Source organism: Quercus robur, chromosome 5, assembly GCF_932294415.1.
Source record: "Quercus robur chromosome 5, dhQueRobu3.1, whole genome shotgun sequence".
In the NCBI taxonomy this organism is placed as follows: domain Eukaryota; kingdom Viridiplantae; phylum Streptophyta; class Magnoliopsida; order Fagales; family Fagaceae; genus Quercus; species Quercus robur.
Genome location: NC_065538.1, coordinates 8294830 through 8302889, shown reverse-complemented (window position 1 = coordinate 8302889; position 8060 = coordinate 8294830).

Below are 8060 nucleotides of genomic sequence, written 5' to 3'. Positions count from 1 at the left end.
TTCAATAGGGAATCCAACTAAAATATTTAAAATATATCAATTTCAGCAGGTGTGAGTCCATCACAGAATTACCTAAATTATGTATCCCAAGCCTAGAAGAATTGGATCTTTCCTTTTGTCAAAATTTAGTTAAGGTTCATGAATCGGTTGGATTTCTTGATAAGCTTCAGATATGGGATCTCCAAGGTTGTGAAAAACTTCAAATTCTTCCAAACACCCTCAAGTTGAAATCTCTTGTGGATTTTGTTCTTATAGACTGCTTAAGGCTTGAGAAGTTTCCTAATATTCATCCAGAAATGAAATGTTTAAGGACTTTATATTTACGTCATAGTGGTATTTGAGAGTTGCCTTCATCAATCAAGTATCTTACTGGGCTTCACAGCTTAGACTTACATGATTGCCAAAACCTTAGGTATCTTCTAGATGACATCTATAAATTACAACTTCTTAGTGAACTATCTATTCCCACTACCAGATTGAGATAGACATTCCATTATTTGGATGGCTTTTCCAAATATGGGTTTTTTATGTTGGATTTCTTGAGTTTCAAGGGCAACAAAAATATAATTGAATTAGACTTTTTGATGAAACCCGAGTACTTCCCCGTATTGAAATCTCTAGATCTATGTGAAACAAATATTTTTAGCATCCCCACTAGCCTTAGCAGATTTAATACATTAGAGTTCCTATATATAGGACATTGCAGCAGCTTCGAGAAATTCCAAGGCTTCCACAATCTGTAAAATTTGTGGATGTAACAAATAGCTATTCATTGAATCCACAATCATCAAGCAGATTATTGAATCAGGTTTGTCTCTTTTTTAAAAGTTATAATAAAGAAACAATTTTTTGTTACTTTCTTCCCTAATTCAATTTTTGTTGAATTTACAAATTGCATGCAGATTGGAGAAATTTTAAGGATTTTACCAAATAATTGCTTGCTTTTGCCTGAACCTAAAGATGATAAATTTATAATTAGACTACCAGGAACTAAGATTCCAAAGTGGTTAAACTTAAACCATGAAAGTGATGGAAATGTCATATCATTTTGGGTTGGTCACAAATTTCCAAAAATTTTTGATGTCTGTTTTGCTTTTGGACCGGTGAAATATCCACGGATGTCTACTTGTATCATTTACCTTTCCATCAATGGTTGTGAAAATGAGAACCTTCTTTCAACTCCTACATATGAATTCTCCGATCATCTGTGGATATTTTCTTTACCTAATAAGAAATTGCAGTACCAATTGAATAAGTCAAACCCATATAAACTAAATTACGTTGAGGTAATATGTGAAATGAAGGATAGGGTTAATAACCATCCAAGAAGGTGGGGGGTTTGTGTAGAGTGCATCTGTTGTTCCCAAAAATGAAAAATCTGACGTTTTTCACATGCTGAGTCCAAGTGCTAGGCATAGTTATGGCTCTAATATGGATCAATGGAATTTCAACATTAACCATCCTATGCCTGCAAACGTCCCCAAAAACACTACCTGTCCCACTTCAGATGGCTTCAAATCTGATTCCGACTCTAGATACAGAGCTCTTGTCCAAGGAAAACTCCTAGAGTCCTAGGTACTTTCAGAGCAGAGTGAAAAAATGCTCCCTCCTTTTACATTTATGGTAGACCCCGTCATGAATTTAATGAGTGGACCCACCATAAATATAAGAGAAGGGAATACGCACTATTTTCTATACTCTGGAAGTACTTAAGAATTACTCCTCGTCCAATTGCAATGCTCATTTCTAGGTACCTACTTTTTTTATTATTCACTCTCTTAGTTTGGAAAACCAAAGAAAATTAAACAAACAAGTTTTGTGTTTTTTCTGTTTTTTTTTTTTTTTGGGAAATTCAGGGGCTCTGAGGAAAATGGAAGAGATAAATCCCAGGCTTTCAACAATGGAGAAGAAGATTCAGGGCTTTCAATGGCCCACACTTTTGTCAATGATGGTTTCAACTCCAAGTTGTATTTACCATCAAAGAAAACATGAAAATTGTGATCCAACTTCGATGGTTCCAGCTCCCATAATAATCAATTTTTTAAAAACAAATTAAAAAAAAGTATTTTGAAGTTTTATTTATCAGAAGTGTTATTGGAGTTGTCTTTTTTTTTTTTTTTTTTTTTTTTTTGGGCTCATTAGCCTCTTCATCACAAATTTGTTGTTTATTTTTATACTAAAAAATAATAAGATAGTCGGCTAAAAGGGTCACATGGGACTGTGATTCATGAACAACAAGTAAATTCAAATTGAGTGAGGGTACTTATCAGAAAAAGAATTTTTTTTTTTGAGTGAGGTAGTTTACTATTCATTTTACTGCATAAACTTTATAAAAAAATATATCAATTTTTAATTACACACGATAGAAAAATAATAAAGAAATTTATTTTCACCTTGTTATAATAAAAGTAGGGATAAGTTATCAAAATGAAGTAAGGGTATTAATTTAAATAATATTTTAAAAACTTTTTATAGGAAAAGAAAAAAGTAACTAATTTTTTTTTTTACAACTTTTTTATATTATTCATAAAATTGGTATTAAAACTTTTCTAAAATTGTCTATTATCAAATACTCAGCGAACCCATTAACCAAATCCATATAAGTATTGACTGTTAAGTTGGAATTGTGAATTTGAAAATGAATGATAGCCATGGCTTTGATTAGGTTGAACTTGCATGACTAAATGTGCTTGATGACCAAAAAAGGAAAGTTAATTATTTGGTTTCTTTTCACATTTTTTCTTTCTCTACTTTTATTTATTTATTTATTTCCTGATATTCATAAACACTTTCTTCCGTATTGTTTTTAATATACACAATGTCTGTATGCCTTTCATTTTTTGGGAAATTCTGGGCTGATCTCTACTTCATGATCCTATAAATACACTTTATAGTTTATATAGTCAAAAATGTTTACTAGATATTAATTGGTGCACTCATTTTTGTGATTCTCAACTGTTTGCATTGGTTACAAAGATAATCTTTGGCTCAGCGGAGTGTGTCAAAAATGTTTTTGTGTTGAACTTGGTCATAATAAATCTGATGCATCATGCAACTGGTGATTGCAAAATGGTTAAAGGTGAATAATGGTACGTGGGCAAAAGCGTTGGAACCTGTTAGAAAGGTTCTCATTAATGGCAGTGCTATAATAAATTACGATGGAGAGTTAAATAATGTTTCCCTTGTGTATACTACCATACTGTCTAGCACTGCTATTTGTGCATTCTGTATGTAGCATATAGCAAGAAAACCAGACAAATTTTTCATATATTGTTGCGAATGTGCTAATGTTGGAATTCATTAAGCTATGGTTGGGAATTATCACTAATTATTGTTGCACGCACTATTATACACACTTCAGTTGAAATTGTATTTTGAAAATTTCAGTTATTATTGTTGCACACGATTTCACAACTATAACTAAAATTGAGTTTTTAAATCACAATTTCATGCTGTCTTTCGTATACACATATTGTGTAACTATCACCACTCTTACCTTATAAGTTGTCACGGATGTCTCTTTAATTTGTTAGGATAACTGCTGAGAGTCTATATTAGGCAATGCCTGTCCTTATAGTTTCATCCTATAACTTCGCCCCACATTATGTGTTCGATGTCATGAGAAGCCTCTAATACACATGACATACTCAAGGCTTATTATATGGCAGTCTTATTATGCCTTACTCAAGGCTTGTTATTGTTGGTTACAGAGGGCTTTGCTCTCGTTACTGGAGGCATGCAGTGAAACCTAATAGAAAGAGTTAAAACAAAGTGTGTTAACACTGAATCTAATGTGATTATGAAACAATACTGAAAAAAAATGTGCTTTACCTTGCTGTAGCTGCTAGCAGTTGAAAAAAGTTGGTTTTTGATAGTTTGATAAGAGGATCACTTAGTGATACCTCTTCAATTTCCTTCAATGTTATCAAGTCCTTTTAGGGTTCAAAATTATTGATTTGAAATTGACTTATGAGGCATACAATGGATCCTATTCCTATGATGCTTTTCTTAAGGATGTTCAAGAGGTTTGCTCTCTATTACTTTCTTTGAATCTTTGATCTTCTCAATTTCTTACTTCATTTTTTAAAATTTTCTGCTATTCCATATTTCTTTGATTCTTTCCCAATATACATATATGTCAGCAAATGCTATTTCGGTATTTCCATTGTACCTATACATATGTTGAAGTAGCATGTTTTAGATCCTAGATAAAATAGATTTTGAACACAACACTTAAAATACATTTTGTAGACTCTACTTAAGGTGGTCTATAATTGATTTGGGTCATGGACGGTACTTGAATTTTTTTTTTCTCCCTACAATGACAAAATCCCCTGATGGTTTTCTTCTAATTTATTAACAAAAATAACATGGGCAATTAATTGGATATTAATATCCAATTAATATCCAATTTACTAATAAAATTTTTAAAATAATAATAATAATAATAATAATAATAATAATAAAGCATAAAAGATCAAATTGACAGTAACCTTAAACATAGAGGAATCAAAATGTAATTTACATTCTTCATTTTTTAATGACTTTATGTGCCGCACTTTTGTCAAAAGCGAATTGTTCTGAAATACACATGAAATCAGATTATACATAGGTAAATACTAAGTTTAATGTACTTGGTTATTCTTCATTTTTGGTGTTTTTGTTTTTCTATGAGGTTTGTAAATCCAAATATACTTGTAATAGAAAGTTGCATGGATGTATGATGAGATTTCGTTTTGTATAATACGATTGTAAGACTCTGTTTAACTTTACTCTCAAGCTGTGGTCTTTGGCATTTTTGATAGAAAATGAACAGAAACACGAATTTCTCTTTGGACTAGAGCAATATTTTTGTGTGTTAGCTTGGGAATGGAATGGGTCTTACTTGCCATGCGAGATCGTAGATACGACGGTTTGATAGCCAGAAATTCCAAGACTTTTGTGGGCAACTAGGAATTAAAAACCATTTTTCATAACCTTGACATCCGCAAGCAAACACAGAGACGGAAGTTACAAACCGTACCTTGCTGAAAATTATCAAGACCCACCTTGAGGAGGGATATGTCACAATGACGAAGTAATGTTGCTTTCAGAATTTTCAAATAAAGCCTCTATTAAACCATTTTCTGTCTGATCAATTAAGTTAAGAGTTAAGACTAGTTATGGCACATAGAGCGGTCGAGAGCTAGTGGATAGTTGGAATATTGAGAAGAGTAAAGTTGAGAGTATATTTATTTGGTTGATCTATTGGTCTGACTAAACTAAATTGAATGCAGGATAATGATGCCAGGCTGCAAATTGTTCATGGTATAGTTGATTTCTTCATATGTAACTCCTTACATGTAGAACACAAGTTGCTGAGCATGCAGTGTATGTAGTTCATTATTGTTAACATAATTACATTCACAATATAGTTTTAAAAACAAAATGAAGACTAGCATTTCAGGAAAGCTAATTGTTTGACTAGGTCTTCTAGAGATTGCTCACGCCTTATGTTGGCAACCCACCTCGCTTTGAGTCGGATTAATTTGCTCAATACTTTGCTTCAAAATCATAGTAAAAGAAGGATGCATACGGCTTGCAAAAAATGCTTCCATCTCATCAGCCGTTTCATTGCTACAGAATTGCCAAATGACAAAATTCAATGAGTGAGCAATCCGTTTTAGCATCACTAATGGATATCTTTACCACATATCATATGATGGAGATCAAGGCACCGCTTCGAAGGATCTCGTTCAAGTACCAATTGGGTCAGTTACGAGAGCACGAGCAAAGAAGTTCAAGGATGTACTCAACGGACTCATCCAAGAGTTATGGGCTCAAGCAAATTCGTGGAGGCCCATTGAGCATGATCCACGTGGGCAACAAAAAATCGTCAACTTGATTCAAGTTCTAGAAGGATCCGGTCAAGGCTAAGAATTGGCATGAAATATTTTGGGTCTATGTAAAAAACGTTATTCTAGGCTTATGTGATTTATTTCCTTGTTTTTAGGTGCATTTAATGCTTTTTAGGTCAAACTTTATTCCTAATATGGTTAGGTATCAATTATAAGTTATTTTAGATTATATTTTCTTGTCTGTCAAGTTTTAAAGAGCCCTTAAATAGTCATCTAAGTCTGTAAACGTTTTTCAGATATTATTGATAAAAACTTGTGAGGTTTATTCTCTTTGGTTCTTTGAAGAACTACTCGAACTTATCAGGAATTCCCGTGGTGTTCATCTTGACTTATCAAATCGAGTTTCCACCACTGTTTGTGGCGTCTTCCTTATACCGAGGTTCTTGTTTGTTATAAACAACGAGTCGAGATCTCCCATTTGAATTTGTCCATAGAACGATCTTGGGTTCCCTTTCGTTGTTGGGTCTCGTTATTCTTGACTGGGTTCACATCATCATAATCTGGCATGCTATGATTGCTTTATATTAACTATTAATAAGTGAATCAAGTTCATAATCTCCAGTAAATGAGTACACATATATTCACACCAATATTGTTTTGGCGATAATTAATCAATATCATCGTTGTTAAACGCAAGCTATCAAAAATCAATAAACAAAACAAAACCACTTTCAAGAGATGACTCACTTTCTTGACATAATTGAGAAATTTGAGGGTGATTTTGTTGCCTATGCTGAATCAATTATTATTATTATTATAAAAACAGAGACTTCATGCGAGGAAGCATAATATTCAGCCATGTGGTGCATTCCTTGAATTTTTCTTTATTTATACTTATAAATAATTATTTTTATAAATATTATATAAGAAAATATATAGTTATAATAATAATAATAATAGATTTAAAATTTGAAATTCTTCGTTATATAAGAAAATATTTTTATTTAAAATAATAATAATTGATTTAGAATATGACATTTTTCCTTAGGTTTAGTCGCTTTGACAACTGACAAAAGTCACAAAAAAATCAAATAGTTGTGAAATCACTAAAAATTAGTCATAACCATTTAGATTTCCTAACTTCTTTTAGTGTGTGTGTGTGTGTGTGTATTGTGGGGAATTGGAGCAAGTTTGCCTCTTGGACTGCAATCTGAGGAGGGCATTCCTAAAAGCCTCCTCCACAGGATAGGCCTGGCCTATATGTAAATATAGGATAACTAGAACCCAATAGAGGAAAGACCATCTAGGGTCGTTACCGAGGTAATCTGTGGAACTAGTCTTCCTGAGGTAATGCAACCCATCCGAGAAGCTACCAACTGCTTTACTGAAGATACCTCTTCAACTATTTTCCAGAGGAACACATAGAAGAAGATGTAGAGCCCAATGTAATAATCACCTTTGCATTAATGAGTTCTCCTTACCTAATGTCAACCCATTAAATGCAGAATGATTGGCCTAAACAGTAAGAACACCCTAAACGTTTTCCTTCATGACCAAGAAATGGTAGGGAGAGGGGTTTGATGGGACAAATATCTCCCCAAATCCAGCTAAGGGAGGAACAGCTGGAAAGCAAAAAAGGGGAGAATAAGAGAAGGAGGTCACCAACATGAATGAGGATCTAGAAAAAAACAGTGGGAGAACTAGAAAGAGAGAGAGAGAGAAAAGCTAGAGCTTTCATTTGTTTCCTTAGAACCTCTATGTGTACCTTAGGAAACCGATTTTTATCAATCTAAGAGTTCAGTTCATTTGTTTCTATTTCCAATCATTTGTCTAATCTTCCCATTGTGAAATTCTTTCCCTTAATAATTAGAAATTAATTGTGTTGATAAGAAACTCATACGCTTTTAAGTTTGTATTGTGTTTCTTAACCCCCCCCCCCTCACACACACACACACACACACATAAAACCATTCTATGTAATTTTAAAAAGATTACTAATGTAATAAATAAATATTTTTTATTAATTATTTTAAGTGGTTCATTAATTATTTAAGTATAATAAAATTTTGATGTCAATTTTTTGAGATCTATATGTGAAAAAAAAAATTGATTAAAGAAATGATATTCTTGCATAAATTTAATTACTTTTGCAACAGTGGAAACAAAGTCCAACAAAAGAAAAATAAAATAAAATTAATAACGCACAATCAAGAATGTAAAAAC